At 32.7% G+C, this 21,480-nt stretch overlaps 4 non-coding genes across 4 annotated transcripts; 3 read left to right on the forward strand and 1 right to left on the reverse strand.

The window, feature by feature from the left end:
- Positions 1–13,004: 13,004 nt before the first annotated feature.
- On the forward strand, positions 13,005–13,076 carry TRNAG-UCC (transfer RNA glycine (anticodon UCC)). The gene has a single exon. It is a non-coding gene; the product is annotated as a tRNA-Gly (tRNA).
- Positions 13,077–13,705: 629 nt separating this feature from the next.
- TRNAG-UCC (transfer RNA glycine (anticodon UCC)) lies at positions 13,706–13,786 on the forward strand. The gene has a single exon. It is a non-coding gene; the product is annotated as a tRNA-Gly (tRNA).
- A 1,726-nt stretch (positions 13,787–15,512) lies between these two features.
- Positions 15,513–15,631, forward strand: LOC147064818 (5S ribosomal RNA). Its single transcript, XR_015071965.1, has one exon. It is a non-coding gene; the product is annotated as a 5S ribosomal RNA (ribosomal RNA).
- Positions 15,632–20,467: 4,836 nt separating this feature from the next.
- Positions 20,468–20,539, reverse strand: TRNAG-UCC (transfer RNA glycine (anticodon UCC)). Its single transcript has one exon. It is a non-coding gene; the product is annotated as a tRNA-Gly (tRNA).
- Positions 20,540–21,480: the final 941 nt, after the last annotated feature.

Here is a 21,480-nt window from a genome sequence, read left to right on the forward strand (position 1 = left end):
CTAGACAGTAAGTTATTGATAATAATATAGTTACTAATTTGAGGACTTTGGAAGTAAAAAAATCAGAATAAAATATATTAAAGTACTTGGTATCTGGATTTTCTGAAGTCCCGCAACAACTGCGTAATTACGTTTCAAATTTAAAATCCAATAATAATTAACACAACACATTAATACGATGTTATGATTTTTCGTTTAGTAAAATTAAATCATTTCAATAGCACACAATCTCTCCGTCCTGTAGATTTCCCATTTAAAATAAACACTAACCTCTAGGACGGGTTAGCATTCTCTTGTTTTCTTGTTTAGAATTTTATTTAGTTTTATTACTTATAACTAAATAAAAATAATAGTGTAAATAATTACGTTTGATTTTTGATTCTACTACATAGCTCCAGAAGAATAATTAATAAATTATTTAAATTGTTATACTTACATTGAAATTAAGATGTTTTGATTTTACAAACTCTGAATAAACGAAATAAAACTCGTCAGTCAGTCGGCCCGCTGTTGGGAATCCTTGGTATACGGAGTTTAAATTAGAAAGAAGACCAGCGGCTTTCAAGATGTGGCTGTATCGGCAAACGATGAGGATTTCCTGGATGGATCACATTACCGATGAGGAAGTGTTTATGTATCAATCTCAGACAAGCTGCATACTTCGGCCATATATTCCGCAATAAGAAATATGATTTTCTCTAATTCATAATGCAGAGAAAGGTAAATGGCAGGTGAAACGTATTAACTATATAGATAGACATTCACAAAGTTTTAAAAGTTTAACAAATACTTGATGACTATAAGATAATGCACCATTTTATTTTAGAGCAGTTCTCCAGCAAACACGACGTCATAATTATACCCTCTCAATTAATGAAATTTTTGCTGATTGCACAAATAATATGATAACTGATTGACTGGGTCATAACATAACTCACCACGAGTCTATTTTGTTACTTAGTTCGATACATTACTAACATGTTAACAATGGCCGATGTAAAAATCATCCATAATATTCAACAGATTAAGCATTTACATTGCTGTCATATTGATATGTTTGTTTAAATCTTTTATCTAATGATTAATAAGTATACAAGATATATGAACGTAACGTTATTTATTGAACATACATAATTCGTAACACTTGATAAACGCACATAATAGGACATGAACCCACAGGCATCGCTATATGGCGGGTGCGCTTTACGAATCAGCCAATATGCAACTAAATTACATATTCCCAAACTCATGGATCGCCGCTCTCTGGGGGGGCCGAAGGGCTTTTGCGGTGGGCCGCGAAATGTGTCAGTAGGACTACACATATTTGTTCATAAATATTTTTTACAATTATATATTGAATGTGCGAAATTGACTATTACATGAAATGGGCAAAATTTTGCCTAAATAATGAAAAATGCAAGCCCGTTGCCTTATTCATGAATTAGGCAAAATATCTGCTAAGTGCGTGAATTCGGCAGTAATTTTTCTGCCTAGTTCATGCATTGGGCAAATTAGATAGTAGCGCTACGGTGGTGTTTTTTGCAACTAAACCAAATGTGTCAAATGCTCATGCATTGGTCAAAATAGATGGTCGCGCTCCGGTGGTGTTTTTTGCAACTAACCAAATGTGTCAAATGGTATTTTCGCGATTTGATTCGTGCTTAGGCATCAATCGTGCAATGGTCGATTGTTTGTTTGTGATAGTATGATCTGATAGTTTTTTGACACTTATTAGCTAACTTCAAAATTGACATTCAGTTGAATTCAGAATTACAAAACCTAACCTAATAATAATAATATTATATTATGTCCAATTATAACTAATAAAATCATCCGTATTCAATTTACTTTTTCTACTGTCATGTTGACAGTTTAACAATTCCATACCCTGGCGAATTCACGCACTCGGCAGATAATTTACCTAATTCATGAATAAGGCAACAGGCTTGACTATTACATGAATTAGGCAAAATTTTGCCTATTTCATGTAATAGTCAATTTCGCACATTCGGCGTAACATATATATTAAAATTTGTCGGATACCAACACAAACAAAATTTGTATTAACATATTTATGTTGACCTAAAATAATACTACCAAAAGAAGAATTGAATGCATATAAGATAATATTAAAAGTCAATTAGGTATGTAATAATTTGGATTAAACAGAGCAAATACTTTGCAATTTAGCTCTAATATAATACTAATATGATACAGTGTGCACAGTTAATAGTTTTTTTGTAAGATATCAGTATGACTCACAAGTTTATAACGATTTTATTTTTTGTCGGAAAATTTTTCAGGGAGAGGGGCCGGGAATTATTGGGAAACACTGCTGTAGACAATTATAGTTTTAGCGTAGGTACTTGCAATTTTATCTAATGAATAATATACGACATTTAAGAATGAAGCATTCGACGTATACCTATACTTATCTATTTTTTTTGTTAATAATATGGATATTTCTGAGATAATCGAGCCTAATTTTTAATTATTATAATATACATTTTAATTGTAATAGATTTAAGTTTTGTACAATTCCATTTGAGTCCTTTTTTCGACCCTGGTTTCGCCTTTCGGCATCTTCAGGCACTGTGTACACTCACCAAAAGTACACGAAGTACAAGACTTAAATCCACTTGAATTTCAATTCAAATTCCATCAAGTACCTTCGGTCGAAAGTATTTAATATTAAAATATATTTAAATATTTAACAGCTACATATTATGTACATGGTATTGTACTTAGTTTCATATATGAATGTAAATCAAGTCAATTGAAAATAAAGCTGTGTATAAAATTAACTACTACACTTTTATAAATAATTGTCTTGTATGTACGTAAATTACCAAGAAACACTTTCACGTATTACAAGATATACATCGTCCATAAACAACGGGTGACCCTTCAAGGACGTATAATAGCCGAGGTCAGTATGGTAATCCAGAAGCCGAGACTCCACTCCAAGACACAGTCAACGGACGTCTTATTATTCCGGGCATGGTGTGATGTGAGACCTCGAGTAGCGTGAGGCACGCCGAGTTGACTTTCTTTTTTTATTCCGAGAGGTTTTACATATTTCTTTGTTAATTTCCCAACCCCGTGGCATCGATTCGGGGGCGGGAAGGGTAGCGGTCATTCAACTAGTTAGTAATAGGTACTTCAGGCGAAATCAACTATTTTTGAAATTTGACCTAGTTTTGCTACCGGAGTGTGTACGTGTCATTAAACTAATGATTTTCCGTGAAATACTAGAAATAAAACGACAAATATTAATTTGATATTTAATAAAAAACAGCAGTTTCCGTTTAAGTCTTATTTCTTATTATTATAAGTTTAGTGGGTATATGCATGAGATGTTTTCTAATTATGTATGTTCAATATATAGAATGTTACATTTCCAAATCTTGTGAATTATTCGTTGAATAAAATAAATAGTTTTTATATATTATAAGTACCTATACAAATAAAATTAAAAAAATCTTTTATCTAAAATTATTACGAAAATGGAAACTGCCGTTTTTATTTCAAATCTCCCTCATTTATTAGGCAATAATTATACCTACAAGTTTGTCGATTTTTTTTCTTCAGAAATGCTTATAATATATATCATACGGCTGCCTAATTGTAGAACTGCTGTTTCTAAACATGTGGATTGTGGTGTGGGTTCGAATCCAATGTCCGTATTTACGTGTTTATTTCTAACGTATATTTGGATACAGATAATGAATTTAATAGATTCAGTATAAAACCATTTGTCATACAAAAACCTCGCACAGCGACCAAGATCTACCCATATGATACAGGATAGCATTTATAGATTTAAAAAAAAAACAAATTGTTATTTGAATCAATAACGTTGCTCTGTCTGGCGATTACTGACATAACAATAACAAAAATTCTCTGAATTCATGCGATATAATGTGGCGCCATCTATTACTAATAATCTGCATTAAATATATACTGACTATACATTTTATAAAATTATTTTATGGCTCAAACTATCAATTTCAAGAGATTGCAAGATCTCATGCAAGCATGTGAATCAGAAAATACATCCCTATATACAACATTACAAACCAGTCGGAACTTCTGGTCACATTATCAATCTTATGGTAAGTATATTTATAGAGTACTTTTTTTCAGCAAGCATACAAAGTTCTAGTAATTGACGATACAACTAATACACTAACATATTATAATATCTGCATAACATTACCCAGTAGCTAGGCGAAAGAGACCGTATCAGCTATATTGCGTAATCTTTAGTAAGAAAGTGATGAAAACATGAAAAGAAATGTTGAAGTTGACATCATAATATGTCTGAACCCTACTATAAGGTGATTTACGTATAAAATCTTTTTTGGCTACGACAATAATTATCAGAAACTGTTTTTAGCTTATGTTTTGAATGTATTATCTGTAATCTATTAGTTTCATTTATTTATTGATTCAAATTAAGATCTATATGTACGACTGTATGTGCGGATTGGAATGAAAGCAAATAAGACACTTATTAGGTACACCATTAAAATAATATGCCTTATTTAGTAAACATATAATAATATGTTGTCAATACGTGGCAGCAAAGAACCAGTGGGTCTATACTATACTTATCGAACACTAAAGTGATAAATAGTATCAAACTTAGGGTAGGTTTGTATCAAAATATTAGCACTTATTGTAACAATTAAACGAAGTTGGTTTTTATTGTTGCAATAAGTGCGATATTTTAACAGCAGCAAGATAGGTGCTGTTAAAATATAGCACTTATTGCAACAATAAAAACCAACTTCGTTTAATTGTTACAATAAGTGCTAATATTTTGATACAAACCTACCCTAAGTTTGATAATATTTATCACGTTAGCGGTCGGTAAGTATAGAATAAACCCACTGGGACCGATAAGAATGGAGGGAGCTAGAGGAGGCCTTCATCCAGCAGTCGATCGGCCCCGGCTGATGATGATTTTATGCTGAGTACTAATATTACCAAAAAATTTAACAAATTATACAGGATTTTTTAAACAAATACAATGACCGTTGGATAAAACTAACACATGAATAATTATTAATCGAATATTGAACAGAACTGAGTATAATATACTATGTGTAACATTTCTTAGTATTAATAGTTCTAGAATGTATGTGTAACATTTATGCAAAAATAGAGAACTTCGTTCCAAATACACTACGTCACTGCTAAGGGGTATAAAAGAAACGATGGTCCCTTTTGATAAACAACCCCCAACTCCCATTACTAACAAAAGTGGTGCTGTGTGGTAATTTGCAAATATATTCAAATACAATTTCTATAACGACTCACTAGTATTATGTAACTGGTCGATTTTTGGCGGTAGGCAAATTTTAAAATAGTTTCTAAATTATTTTATAGAGCTTGTTAAAAATTTACATATTTTGGTAAGTAAACTCTTATTTATTTCGTACCGAACTTTCATAACGTTATTCGTTGACAAAATTGTATTTTACGATCGTCAATATGAAACCTTTTATGTTTAAAAGCTTGATTCTTCGATTTATACCTCGAATGTTTGTTACAAAAGTAATGATAAATTATTGTATAGCTGACCCAAAACCGATACTCATTAGTGGCACTTAAATCGATTGGGTTAATAACTAGGACAACACCATGCCTATAAATAGGTTTATCATACGTCCCGGTATAGCTGATATTATCCCGGTTTCAGCGCTCGAAATGGACAATTTTACGAACCGGAGCGCTCGATAATTTTACGAAAATATCAACTATATTATACTATACTACATTAATTGTAAATGTGATTTATAAAAATAAGTGTGTTATTTTTTTATTATATGAAATATCTAGCTCAGACGGTCAAACTAATATTTCCACGAGACGGAGCGATAATTTTGTGGATTTTATGAACCGGAACGGCGCTCCTGTGCGTTCCGGTCCATTTCGAGCCCTGCCCGGTTTGAAGTATCCTGAAGTGCTGGACGGTTTCTCATTTCCCGGTTTGAAATTTAGCACGCATGTCAATTAATTATCTTCGAGAAATTATACAATATTTACTACCTACTGAATTTGTTGTACAGTTATGAAGTATATTTTTTAACCACCCTTCCGAAAAGCGTGTCATCCTGAGCGACGTTTGTTCGTTTTTTAAGGCCTTCGCTATCACTGATGTCAGTGTATGATTTGTATGTACAGACGACAGATGTCACAGTCAATTTTGACTTATCTGCAAAATAGCGATAATATACATTATACAAACAACATCATTGGTTACAAACCGCTCCGCAGGACCGCTTCATACCATAACCTTTATATAAATGTCTTTGAAGAGCCATACGGGGAAAGGGTGCATTTGTTGAAGCTAGAGGAAATTAATATAGATATTTTTTTATTTTTTATTTAATAGCATACATTTTCACTTTTTTCATCGTCATTAGATATGGCATAGATGGCTTTAATTTTTAAAGCACATTGGTCGAAATACAATGGGTGCAGGTTTAAATCTTTCTCTGTAACAATACTTATAAAAATTCTAACATTTCTGAGGTGTTCCAAGTTATGTGTTCACCATTAAAAGCTTTAGAATTAATCATATTAATTAGGTATAGTTTTTATTATTTCAAAAATCTTACTGCACATTTTTGTAGGTCCTTAGGCGCTAGGAATGGGGCGCGAAAATTATATTCACCTCCAAAAAACGCTTCACGGGACGACGACGTTGGGGTGCAAATAGATTACATGAAAAAGCTTTTAAAATTAACATTTCATTTAAAAACCATTTACTTGACGTTTTGATAATATAAATTAATTAAATACTTACATACCTGATCATTTTGATAGTTTTATTCCCTATTTATTGCCACAATTCATATTTTATTTGAAAATATAAATTCGCACCTACTTTAGCAACACTTAGTACTATCGGAAGACAACAAGATACCGGGTAGCTTTTATTCGCGAAAATCATTACGGTGACCATACGTCTTATATTTCAGAGGTCACTCCCCTATTTGGGCACGATATTTTTTTCGGGAAAACCGAGTGTTTTCCTTAATTTTGAAAATCGTACATTATTTTTTCTAAACCTGAAAAAACATCTGGCACATTAGAGATGGGGATCTATGAGGGAAAGCCTGAATGTATGTGAAAATAATTTTACACAAGTACAGTTAAAAGAAAAGAAAAATGACCTGATATAAAGAATTTAGTTTTTTGGCGGGAAAAGCTGAAAAGCTGCGAAGGTATTATATGATAAAGACAGTTAAAATAATCACAGTTAAAATTGATAAAAAAAGGCAACGAAAAAAGCTATGAAAGGAAAACTAAATCGCTCGATTCTTAGTGTGGATAATAATGATTTTCAAAATTTAAAAAAATATTTAATATATCAGAAACATGTTGAAAATCCTATAACGTATTCGCGATGCCACGCATTTTAAATGTTTTACAGTCAATAATTATTCGATTAAAATTGAAAACAAACTTTTTCCTGACTGCTTTTATTTATTTTTTGTTTTTTATTGCGATGGGGTCACGGATGGTATATTCACGGGGCTGATAGGGGCCTGCCTTATGACCGAGCCTTCTAACTGAAATGCCTAGTTAAATTCATTATCAATCAAAAACAATGTATGATGATACTAACAGTCAGTAGGTATAATTATTCATATCAATTACAAAACCAGGTAGGTATACACTTCTAACAGCGATTACTAAAACAATAAAAAAACCTCATTTTTATACTTGAGAATAAATATCGTGATTTAAAACCAAATTGGAAACGCCTATACAGGTTTAAAAAATAAACAACAGTATAAAAAATATTAAAGCTGAAACTTTATTACAAGGGAGAAAATTTTGCTGGGGAGGGTCATTAAACTGCTTTCATATCACCTTTTATTGTACAACGACACGCTATTTTGACGAGGTGTGCCACTGGCGATGGATTTCATAGGCCAGAAAAGCCAGAAAAAATTAACAACCTTACTGGATGTTTTTTGCTACAGTGTGTGGACTAGAAAAATTTACTAACTATTTATACGACTGTCAATACCCACTCCTATTTCGTCCGTTGGGGAACTTAACACTCATTAATTCGTCACCCCGTTTCCATTTTATTATAAGAAGAAAATAACTTATAATAATTTTATTGCCATCAATTTTTAAAAGTTTTAACAACATTTTCTGATACTACATGGCGTCACGACGTCAGCTGAATGCAGAACTATTATTATTACTCAAATTTGAAATATTTTAGAAGAGTTTTTTGAAATAGCCTACTTCAGTTATTTATTATTTATATTGACAAGTGTATGCACCATTTTTTTCATCAATAATCCTACTAAAATTTTGTCGGTTTAATTATAACATATCGTAAGTCAGTTTAACCTAAGTGTTCAGGAGGCAATTAAAACTAAATATTTCAACTTACGGAATCATATGCATATACTTTTTTTTGTTGTAGGACGATCTTTCACTATTATGAATTATACTTTAAACAAAATATTTAATAGTTTTTAAATATAATGTATCTACAGGACTAACATGTTATTAGAACTGATCTACGTGTTATTTTCGAGTCAATAGTATTCGAAATAAAAGAGATAATCTAATTACAAAATTGCAAACTTATGACATACGTGATGTTCGACTGGCTGTCGAGACACTACCATAGATATATTATAATATAGATACGACACTACTGAGATACGTTATGTTAGTTTACATGATTCTATCTCCCTTCCACTTGCATATTTGGATATTAAATGAATGAAATATATGCGTTATCATACTTGTAAATCGAAATCACCAAAACATGAAATCTGAAGAAAAATGACTTATGATATGTTAGAATTAAGCCGACGATATGATGCGTACATTTATTTATCCATAAAGATAATAAATATTTTCAGTAAGTTGTTTCAAGAAACTCTCTCCTCGAAATTTTGAATTGTAAGTTAGAATAGCATTCCGCTGACGACACTTTCTACAAGGAGTTCCCCTGTGTGATCTATGAACGACACATAGACTTATAAATAGATTTATTACATTTTGAAAATGAAATGTATTACAATTGATGTAATACATTTTGGGTTTTAGTAAAACAATAAATTGTGTTATTCAATTTTATCTTTATTATGACGTAAGGAATCGTAATAGATTTTTTTGTCACCGAAGAGGTAGGTAGCTAAGTAGGTATTTCTACAAAATACACACATTATATATATCATACGAATTATAGTCAATTTCGTACACTAACATTGCGTGTTTTTAATAACTTCTTTTTTTACCACGTTTTTCTTAGATCGTATTCTTGTTTGTCCGGTGGTTGTTTATCCAGTACAAATCTTGCAATCGATTTTAACTAACTTTCCGACTAGCTAGACATTTGAAACTTTTAGAATATATCGGAACACAATGCCAATGCATTCTTTTAATACTTTTAGCCATCTTTAAGTGGAATTGAATTCATTTTCAGTTAATTCTGTTTTGTATGAAAAGTTATTTCGGAAGAAATCCGTAATCCAATCCATTATTATTGGTTGCTAAGGAGGTGGTCCTAGCAACTAAATTATTAATATATACGTGAGTTACTATGGAAATCAAAATGACATTTCAGTATTCTATATTATTTGTTTGTTTTTTATTTACTTCATATCAAGTTCAAGTTTGAGCATATTGAGCATAATAAATAATTCAACAGAAAATTTAAAAACGTTGTATTTAAAAAGTTCTTTTTATCTTGTAATTATTTCAATTTTATCTTTATTATGACGTAAGGAATCATAATAGTTTTTTTTTCACCAAAGAGGTAGGTAGCTAAGTAGGTATTTCTACAAAATACACACAGATATCATACGAATTATAGTCAATTTTGTACACATTGCGTGTTTTTAATAACTTCTTTTTTTAAATTCAGGTTAAATTAAATTTACACTTCAGTTTTAATTAAACAGTTTTTATACTTAATACAAATAAAAATGTTTACTGACAAAATGTTTGGTGTAGTTACTTGAAAATGAAATGTTTTATATTAATTATGCTGTCAATAATGATTATCAATGAATCGATACAATCGTCGCTTACTTTGTATTTCATGACGGCTTAAGTGCCCAAATAAATATTTTATGAAAATTAGGTCTACTCGTCAAAGACGTAAGTTGACCATGCCATGTCATATTAACCGTTATAAGTCCTTGTAACAAATATCCAGGTTTTCCTTAGCTTACTCACATAAATGAATTTGAAGAAAATTTATTGCATTTTATATTATCAATGGAAAACCGATACTTAGAAGACGATTTTTTAGAATGTTCCTAGAAATAAAAATGTAAATATTACCAATATTTAGATATTATTATAGCGCCTGTACACGTGTGTGGATTTACTTGGGCCATATTGTGTATTTTAAAATATCGCGATAATAACTGTTTAAACGTAAAATGGTGACTGTCTCTCCAATCTCATTCTTCAAGCGTAAGCGAGACGCGATGTTGTAATTTTATAGTACTATTTGACTGGTCGTGAAAATTGGTTAACCTCAAAATGAGTCTGCGCAGTGTAGTTAGTTGGCGTAGATAGCGAACAGTCCAATTGTCGCGTGAAAATTTAGAAACTTATGATTTTTTTTGATTCATGGATGCAATCTTGCAATTTGCACGATAATACGTGTTTAAACGTGGATTGTTTTGTTGTGGCCGCGATAAAACGTACTGTCAGCAGTAAACCCCTGCACGTGCAAACAGGGTAGGTATAACATTATTAATATGTGATTGAAAAATAATAATATGTAAACAGTATTTTTCCTCAGTCATCAATATAGTAATCCAATGCTGGATGAAGGTTTTCTTTTAGTTCTTTGGTAGCCCTATGGAGGGTACTTTCAGCGGTGATTTTCTTTGACACAGATGACGCAATAGATTTATTTTTCGTAATATTTAATATATATAATTCGATATATGTATATAGCATAAGGTTTAAAACGGGACCTCGACAAGGTTCAAAAAAGTCATACAATTTATTGAATCAAACCAAGGTAAGAAGGCGAGTATTTCTCACGAATGGGCTAGGTACCTAGTCTACATTTAAAATATAAGTTAAGCATAACAAAATCCCTGAAATATACAGAATGTAGCTACCAGTAAAATGTAAATGAGAGGGATTTAATCCTCAGACATCGGGTATATCTGCAGTGTGTGTGGTTTAGGTCTACGATTATTTGTGAGGGAGTTCCCATCAATAGTAGATACATTCAAAACACTTAAAATAGAGCTTTCATTAATAACTGTAATCTTTTAAAAACTTTAAATTCCAAATCTTTTAAAGTTACTTTTCGTTAGTTCATCAAAATAATTATTTTCACAAAAGGCATCGTATTAAAATAAATCCTGGGATCGAATCGACCGGTATTCTGGAGTTTCAATTAATTTTATTAACATTATTAACACACAAGTTATATTTTACACCAAATCGCGTAAATTATTGGACGAAAATCACTATATTATTATTCTATTTGCAGTTTTTGGTTTTCTCTGTCCTGAAGTAAACTTTGAATGAATCATTCGCTGGTGATACATCAGTGAAACGGCAAATAATCTTCAACTATAGGCGCGACGAAATTTTGGAGAGAGAACGCCGAGTTGGAAACACGTCACTTTGTTTCGTGATGGCGACGGGCGTATTAATTCTTAAATCGTGTAAAGATGACTAAAAACGTTACCCATTTACTTTAAAAAGAAAACATGTCAATGAATATATTATTATTGTTACTAATAGAACAATAAACAGAACATAAAATGGACGTATGTTGGATTTATATGACAAATTATATTTCGTTTGACATGCGTCATTTGCACCCGCGATCCGCAATCCGCGCATCGCCTAGCCACGATCTTTTTAGACCGTGCCTCAACTGAGGTATAGCCTTAACGTTAAGATAACCACTTTTAAACGGCAAGAGAACGAAAAACAAAATAAATTATATCACCGAGCCAAAATATATCTCATTACCGAATTTCAATTTTGGAGTGGGTAGGCTGTTTCAATAAATAATTAAAACTAAAATGTAAAACTTGATGAGTGTGTCGAATTTAAATTAATAGGAATCATAATGATAGAATTTAGAAACACACCATTTATGACAAATTACTATCAATTTAAATATAATAACATTAAAAATTTAAATGAACATCTATCAAATTAAAATAAATGTCAATGAGAGTTTATTGAAGGCTTTCATTTTATGTTACATAGTTTTTTATGAATATTTTTATCATTCAAATGTTCTTGAATATGTGGTTTCGAAGATTATATAAAGATTTTTTGAATAGTATAATATTTAATTAAAAAAAAACATTTTTCAAAAAAAGAATGCGTTTACCTAACATGAAATCTTTTTATTAATTTCGATACGATTACACGATTTTGACGAAAAGAAAACTTACTGCTCAAGTAGTTGAAATAGTCGGAATTTAGTTATGTAAATTTTCTAACTAAGTTGTCATTTCCTTGTATGGAAAGCAATTTTCTCTACTCATGGAATAAGCACGCAAATGAAAAATTCAACAAGTCAGTTAAGTTCAGATGGACATTTTATATTTTTTAATGAATATGACAATATGTCTGTCAAAGAAAGAGTAGGTATATATGGTAATTTTTATAATTGTATTATTATAATGTAATCAGAGGGTTTGGTTTATGTAGAAAATAATCGATTCGGCTTCGATACATTACTTTGAAAAACCAGTATATTTATCGACCAATACCCACTTACCTACTTATAAGTTCCAAGATAAATGGGGTTCTTGGGTCGGGTTCTAGTTCAATTTCCTACTCTGATTCTCAGTTAGGAACAGCAGATGCAGATATGTGCAAAGTAATATAATATGGATGCAATATGCGTTTACACAAGTGTTTGTACACATTAATTAAATTAATATACTTATACAAAAACAGTAAGTAGGTATTAAAAAATGAATCATTTTATTAATGTATGATCGTTTCCACAAGCGATGGTGGTGTAATGGTCAGCATAGTTGCCTTCCAAGCAGTTGATCCGGGTTCGATTCCCGGCCGTCGCACACTTTTTGCAGTTTTATTTTGGTGATTTTTTTATTATACACACGCCACATATTGGTTAGTGAGCAGATTTTCCTTTTTACATCGCGAAAATTTTTTCGGAGTGGGTTTCAATTACAAGTTGAGAGTAATGTTTGATTGTACATCTATTGAAAGAACTACAAATGAGATGTTTACCTATGATAAGCTATTATCTGTCGCACCCACAAGTGGTTATAGTGTGTGTATGTACCACAGAACATATAATAAATAGAATACCAATAGGCTATATTCAATACGCCGCATGGTGAAGCAGGCTTTTGAATGTGTGAGTGTCCTACGAAAATAAAGCACGCATTATGCACGTGCAATAGTGTGTGTAATACACCAACATTAAAGGAGCGTAAATGCATAAACCGAGAGCAGTTTTAAGTAGTCGACGTTAAACGTATTCTAGACACGTGTGTAAGTTTAACCCGGATTTATCCTTACTCGAGTCGGTTACCTGCTATCGCCTTACCCGTTGTGTATTTCAGTTCCCATGTATCTATAGTCTAAGGTTCCCATTATTTTTGAGTTCCCTGGTATGTACTAACAGCCGGCTGCGCCGCGCTGATGCGACTTTTAGACAAAGCGAATGGCAATGTTAAAAGCGATGGTGGTGTAATGGTCAGCATGGTCAGCATAGTTGCCTTCCAAGCAGTTGATCCGGGTTCGATTCCCGGCCGTCGCACACCTTTTTAAGTTTTCTTTTGATGAATTTTCCTACATATATTTTACAGGGAGATTTTCCGTTTCTCAAATTGAAGTACTTTGATGCTGTGTATATTTATTAAAGTAGCTACTGCACTTCTGGGATGCTCACCCACAAATGGTTATAGTGTGAGCATATCCTAATGGTGTTGCTTATAAGGGCCGTTTGTGTCGTTCGCGCCGTGTTGATGTGCCTCTCAGACATGCTCATGGCAATGTTAAGTAACTAGATACACGTAATATTCCATTTATGTATTATTATTTTCGTTCTTGGGGAGGGCGGGATCTGGATCCCAGAACCCTCTTCATACTAGTCTATTATATATATAGTTATGATATGGGGCATCAAGGCCAAACGGGATTGTATCCTCGTCACCTGTAGTACTCGCGTTTACCTAATAACGAAGAGCTCATGACCAATGTTCCCTGTAAGGTGTGCGTGTGCGCGCGCACACCTACCAGGATATGTCCGCACACATGTTTTCATCCCCCGCACAGCCCTCACACAAAAATATTGTAAAAGAAAGTTTCCTTTGCCAGATTTTAGTTTTGCTCGAATGCACGAAACCATCACATGCACATTTCTTCGACTCATTTCTCGGAAGGCGAAGGTCAAGTGCGACTAACGCGAGCACGCAAGTGAAATTTTACGTCTAGCAGGATCACTATATCCGTCCCGTTCTATCGCGTGCCAAAGTATACGAATAGAAGATACGTATTTTAGTGTTTATCAATGACCACCTATGTGTTGGTGATATATTTGTTTATCCACAGCAAATATGCAAAGACTTCACGTCTGAAAAGAAGTGGATTGAATAAAAAATTGTATGTGTGTGTTTGTAAGGGGTGGGGGGGTGTACCGCACCGGGTGACGGCAATCCGCATACACAATAGAAAAATTAGAGGGAACGTTGCTCATGTTCGTCGTGGGTCAAAAAAATAACAGGAAAATAAATAGGGGTTATATACATACGAAGTCAGCACTGCAAGATATTTTATTTGTATATCTATGGAGATGGAGAGGGAACTAAATGGCCTCTTTCGTTGTCTCGAAATTCGATGGGGATGGCCGGATCGTAATTATTTAGAAATTTAGATCTTTGATCGACTGGTTTGGGAAGTCTGCTGTCTTGGAGCTGTAGATTTTTTAGAAAGTTTCAAGGCGTGGTCGTAGATGGTTTCCACGTTCAAGTATCTTTGAAGAATAGTATTGCGAACGGTTCCATGATAAAACAGAACAGTGACAAAACAGCACATGACAAAACAGAAAATGACAAAACAGAACAACGATACATATAACATATAACTATGACCTTTCAGGAAAAATATAAATTTAATATTGAAATTGTTCTATCTCTATTATGCTGATAGATTTTTAATAGCACAGATTTTCAATACGCCATAATAATTCAAATTATATACCTAAATACTGCATTCCTAATCGCTAGAAAGCCTATAAATAGATTCCACAAAAATTAATGTTTCATTTTTCCCCTGACTGTTCTGTTTTGTCCGGTTACTATTGCGAACAAACCATGGGGCATCTGTGTTCTTTCTAAGATATTTGTTTTGTATAGTTGAAGCGTTTTAAAATATAACAGTGACTGAGTATATTATTTTTATTATCTTTGGTAAGTACCTACATAATAATATTATTTTATAATATGATTTAATGATACTTAAATCAACAAAAAACAAACTAGTTTGCCAACGACCATACCATGTTGAAAGCACCGGTTCTCGTCCGATCACCGAAGTTAAGCAACATTGGGCGCGGATAGTACTTGGATGGGTGACCGCTTGGGAACACCGCGTGCCGTTGGCTTTCCTTTTTGCATTTTTCGGAAAAATCAGCAATAAGCTTAATACGTCACTACATACGTGAAAGATGAGTTGATATTTTGTAACTTATATAACATTTAGTTTATATGAAGTTGCGGTAGCTAGATAAAGTCACACATAACATTACGTCAGTGACATAGGCAAACTGTCGCCCTTATAATGTAACTTAACTTATAATGCCGTTCCCCTTTATTTTTAGTATCAAATTATTTGAAAATTCCTACTTCCCTGTTTTATTATTTATTTTCGGTTCTTTTAAACATACAAATACAGCAAAAACATTCACACCAGATACCTACTGAAATTTCATGAAACCTACTGACAGATTTGGAGGCACCTTTGTGAAAATATAGTGTGTGCGATAAACCACCATTGCGATGGGTATTACAATACCTACCATAATAATTATGTCGTCAGGATGTCAGCCTAAGATGTCGATACTTTCTACTGCAGCGACCGCATCGTCTGCTTCACGGAAACCCGCCAACACTTTCAAATTTTGTAATATTTGTATTCGTTTCTTCATTTGCCGCCCCTATGAAATACATGACCTACCTACCACTATACGATGTCACTAAAACACATCACACATCATCTTAATGTCCAATTGATTTGTTCAAACATGTCCAACATAAAGTAGGGTATGATCTTACTATCCTATATCAAAACTTGCAGTGGGTACGTACCTTATTTACCATACGCCCAGATTTTCTTCAACTCGTAAGAAAAGTATTATATTTAGCTAAATATTTCGACGTCTGTCACCATCACAAAGAAATGCTCAATTTTTCATTCGTCATGAAAAGGATCAGTTTTGGCCTTTGGACACTAATTGCACTCATTGTCAAACCATTCAAATAATGTACAAAGAGTCTACTGCGCGACGGTTTAAAGCACGATTATTGATATCTTTTCTTTCTCTTACTTCTACGACCAGCTGTGGGCGATATAATGTGAATCAAGTGAATCTGTGTGACATCGTCATGGTTAATTTGAAAACTACTTTTAACTGCCTCGGTTTAGGAAATAAAAAGAACCTAATGATTAATGCATACCCTTCAAAATTGCGATACAATCATATTGTATTACAAGTGACTGTAAACGCTTTTTACATTTTCACGAAGTATGGTGCGATTGATCAAAATCCATCCCACGATCTACACGTTGGACAAGCGTGGTTTAGTTTATCTATCAGTATAACTTACAATTATTGTAATAATTTGAATTCACACATTACATACCTACGTAAATATGTATTTAATCTAAAAATAATATTAATGGAAATGAACCATAATATTTATTTTATGAAGACATTATAGCAAGGGCTATAGAAAAATAATTACAAGATAAAAAGAACTTTTTATATACCACGTTTTTAAATTTTCTGTTGAATCATATAACTTGACAATTCTATGTATTAATAATTTAGGACAAATAAGGCACTTGTCAACAAATCATTTTTTGCTCATTTGCAACAAACAAACAACTATATAATACTGAAATGTCATTTTGATTTCCATAGTAACGCGCGTATAAATTAATAATTTAGTTGCTAGAGCCACCCCCTTAGCAACCAATAATAGTGGATTGGATTACGGATTTCTTCCGAAATAACTTTTCATACAAAACAGAATTAACTGAAAATGAATTCAATTATACTTAAAGATGGCTAAAAGTATTCAAAGAATGCATTGGCATCGTGTTCTGGTATATTCTAAAAGTTTCAAATGTCTCGCTAGTCGGGAAGTTAGTAAAAAATCGATTGCAAGATTTGTACTAGACAAACGACCACTGGACAAACAAGAATACGAGCTAATAAAAACGTTGTAAAATAGATGGGTATCTAATCGATCAAAAATATAAGCTAGTCATGTACGCCATACTGACTAGTGAGTCAATTACAGTGTACATGTGTTAATTACAGAGCCGGGCCGTGGGCACTTGGAACGCCGAGACTTAGGGGGCGACAAATATTTTGTAGAACAAAAGGTGTTATTTTAGTAGATCTATGCAGAACATAATATAGGTAAAGATATAGTACCTTAGTATTTATCCACTTTTGACTATATTACTGTATATTATTAAACGTTGAAGAAATCCTTCTCTACTAGCGTCCCCTAAATAAATATGAAAGTGAAGCTGAATAATTACAAGATAAAAAATACTTTTTATTTACAACGTTTTTAAATTTTCTGTTGAATCATATAAACTTGACTTGACTAGCTTAAACGATCAAAAAAAATTGTACTTGATAGAAATAATACTGAAATGTCATTTTGACATGTCATATTGATTTCCACAGTAACGCACGTATATGTTAATAATTTAGTTGCTAGGACCCCAGACCCTAGCAACCAATAATGGTGTCGAAATAACTTTTCATACATTACAGAATTAACTGAAAATGAATTCAATTCTACTTAAAGATAGCTAAAAATATTAAAAAAATGCATTAGCATCGTGTTCTGATATATTCTAAAAGTTTCAAATGTCTGCTAGTCGGTAAGTTAGTTAAAAATCGATTGCATGATTTGTACCGGATAAATAAGAATACGAGCTAAGAAAAACGTTGTAACGTTGTAAAAAAGCACTTTTGGAATAGGGACTATTAAAATTAATTCCAATTTATTTAAAAATGTGATCATCAAATGCACATGTGTCAATCGCGTATTTCAATCACATCGAAAAGTCAAAATAAAGATGGTGAATCTATAAAATTCTTTCTCGGTATCTCACAAATTTAAAAACAAACGGATAGGAACAGTATATAGGTATACCATTGGGGGGACGCCAGGTATCGTTTTCTCGGGGCATTAAAAAGTCACGAGCGGGCCCTGGTTAAGTGAGTCAATTTAAAACATTATCTTCACTCGCACAAAACAAAATAATTCCGGTGTCACTTTCTAAAAATACTAGACAGAAATAACTACACATGTATCATTTTGCAGACGGTTGGTTTATAGGTCATGTTTAGGGATTCCAATCCCGGGATCCCGAATCCCGGGATCCCGGGATCCCGAGCTATTTTCGATACCTATGAATCCCGGGATTGATAAACATAATCCCGAAACTTTCGGGATTGATCTTTTTATCAATTTTTATGGAAAATAAAATAAAAACAAAAATATAACAGAAAAAATACTTTTGATAACAAATAACTACATTAGAAATAAACTGAGTTTGAATGAAGTTTGATTTATATCCATGTGTAAGTTGCCGATTCATTCTATTTTTTCACATAAATTAATAAAAAATAGAAAGATTGGAAAAAAACAATGCTTTGCACTATTAACAAAGTAATTCCACCATGATCTCATACGTTTTACGGCAGTTTCATATTTGGCTGACTAATTAGATTTATGAAGCGGAAAGGCCATAAGTACACCATGATTTGCTTTACTATTTTAAATCTCGCTAACCCTTTCATTAAGTCTTTACTATCAGAAACAGCAATCTCATATTAAATTCACATTATTATTTGTATTACAATATTATTTACTCCATTAAACTTATGTATTTCCAAGATTGAACGTACACAATATTAACAATAAATGTCTTAAATAGTATAAATTATACTAGATTTATTTTTGACCGATTTTATCCATGTTATTTGTAAATATAAAATTTTTATATTAACAATGGAAAAAATGCCAATCCCGGGACCAGTCCCGGGATCCCGGGATTGTCAAATTGTAATCCCGAAATCCCGGGATCAGAATTTTGACTCGGGATTGGATTCCCTAGTCATGTTCAATTCATATTTAGTAAATATGACCAAAAATGGGGTGGAATTAAATTTGAGAACATGTGATCGAATTGGTGTCAAATGACAGACAACTTGATCCCTACTACATGAAGTTTTCATAATGAAGAGAATTCTTCATAGAAAATACATCCACTAATATCCAGCTCAGACCGTCATAAATAAAATGATTTGATTTAACACCATTGTAATGGAGTTCTGCACCGTCATTACTACTACATAATTAACATAACTATTGTACTTATAAAACTGTTTTTTGTATTCCGTCGCGGATGGAAAATAATATGTGGATATCCGCACATGTAAAGACAAAATATGCAAGTGTGGCCATGGTTGAAGGAAATTTTTACTGTTTTATCAGGAGTAATGCTTAGTCTTCTGGAATGTTGTTTTTATTAAAGCACGCGAGTTTGTACAATATGGACTGACTAAGCAATATTTAATTTCATACCATGCAATGGAGAAACGGGGTTTTTTTTTAAAAATTGTATAGTGCTCCACTGCTCCGGATGTTATTTTATTATTAAATTTTCGTCCTAAAATCCAATGATTATATTTGACAATATAATTATTTGGAATACGACAACACTGCCGAGTGATAAATAGCCTCACTTTTTTGTTGGCAGAAGAGGCAGATAATAGAAGATGATTTATATAATGTTTGAGGCTTTCATCTCTTGATAATGGCCTCTGCAACGAGCCCGAAACGTCGAGTAAAGAAGGAAGAAGGAGACACGGTGGAAACCCAAGAAGAGGATTTGCTGTCATAAATTTCGATATTAATACAATTAAAAATGAAAAGGACGAATAATAAACCTTTTTTCAAAACTCCGTATTTTTTAAATTTTTTGACATTTGTACACATGTAATACCAGAAGCGGAGCAGACCCTGGAGTAGAGCTGGATCAAGTATTTTAAGTCCCTGAGCGGTGCTAGAGTGGAGCAGCTCAAAAAATGGTCTGCTCCAACCCCCTGTTCTAAACACATGATTTTTTTTATTTATATGGCTAAAATCCAATGATGTGTGTGAAGAAAAAAAAAACAGTAAAAAAGGTGTGCGACGGCCGGGAATCGAACCCGGATCAACTGCTTGGAAGGCAACTATGCTGACCATTACACCACCATCGCCTGTGAAAGTAGATATTTATTATTAAAATTAGTCATTTTCTACTAAAAAAAGTCTGTGTATGCGTATAAAATATAGTTATATAAAAAAAACACCTGTGTAAATGCACGCTGCATTGCAAATTGCATCTTTATTAGGTACTCGTATGTGGGTCAGCTGTGTTAACCACAGGTGAAATAATTTTTACACGTTCGATTCGGAAGCAATGAAAATTATTTTCTTTACTCCCAACATAATAAAATTAGTTAAGGCTATACTTCAGCTGGGGCACGGTCTAAAACGATCGTGACTACGCGACGCGAAGATTGTGCAAATGACGCGTGCAGAACAAAACATAATTTGTCATAAAAAGTCAACATGCGTCCATTTAATGTTACATTTATTGTTCTATTAATAATAATAATAATATATTCATTGACATGTTTTCTTTTTCAAGTAAATGGGTAACGTTTTTTAGTCATCTTTACACGATTTAAGAATTAATTCCCCCGTCGCCATCACAAAACAATTTGACGTGTTGACAACTCGACTTTCGCTCTCCGATTGCCAGCCAGTCCGAAATTTCGTCGCACATATAGTTAAAAATTATTTGGCGTTTCACTGAAGTACCGTCTTAATCTATGGAATGGTTTCACCAATATTCTTTCACTGAAGTACCGTCTTAATCTATGGAATGGTTTCACCAATATTCTTTCACTGAAGTACCGTCTTAATCTATGGAATGGTTTCACCAATATTCACACAGTAACATGAGGTGCATAGACGCTGTAGATGTGGAGTATGTATTTTCAGAAATAGTCGTTAACGTAGGTACCTACCATGTAAAATAATACGTAAACATTTTTTTTTAATTTGCAGATTCACCTCCACCATCCACCAAGGGTAGAGAACCTTTTTGTGTCAAAAGGCCTCATTGAGTTAACTGTAACATAATAACGCATTG

This window comes from Rhyacophila brunnea, unplaced genomic scaffold (genome assembly GCF_057557595.1).
Source record: "Rhyacophila brunnea isolate RB1 unplaced genomic scaffold, BYU_Rbru_1.0 scaffold_7, whole genome shotgun sequence".
Lineage (NCBI taxonomy): Eukaryota > Metazoa > Arthropoda > Insecta > Trichoptera > Rhyacophilidae > Rhyacophila > Rhyacophila brunnea.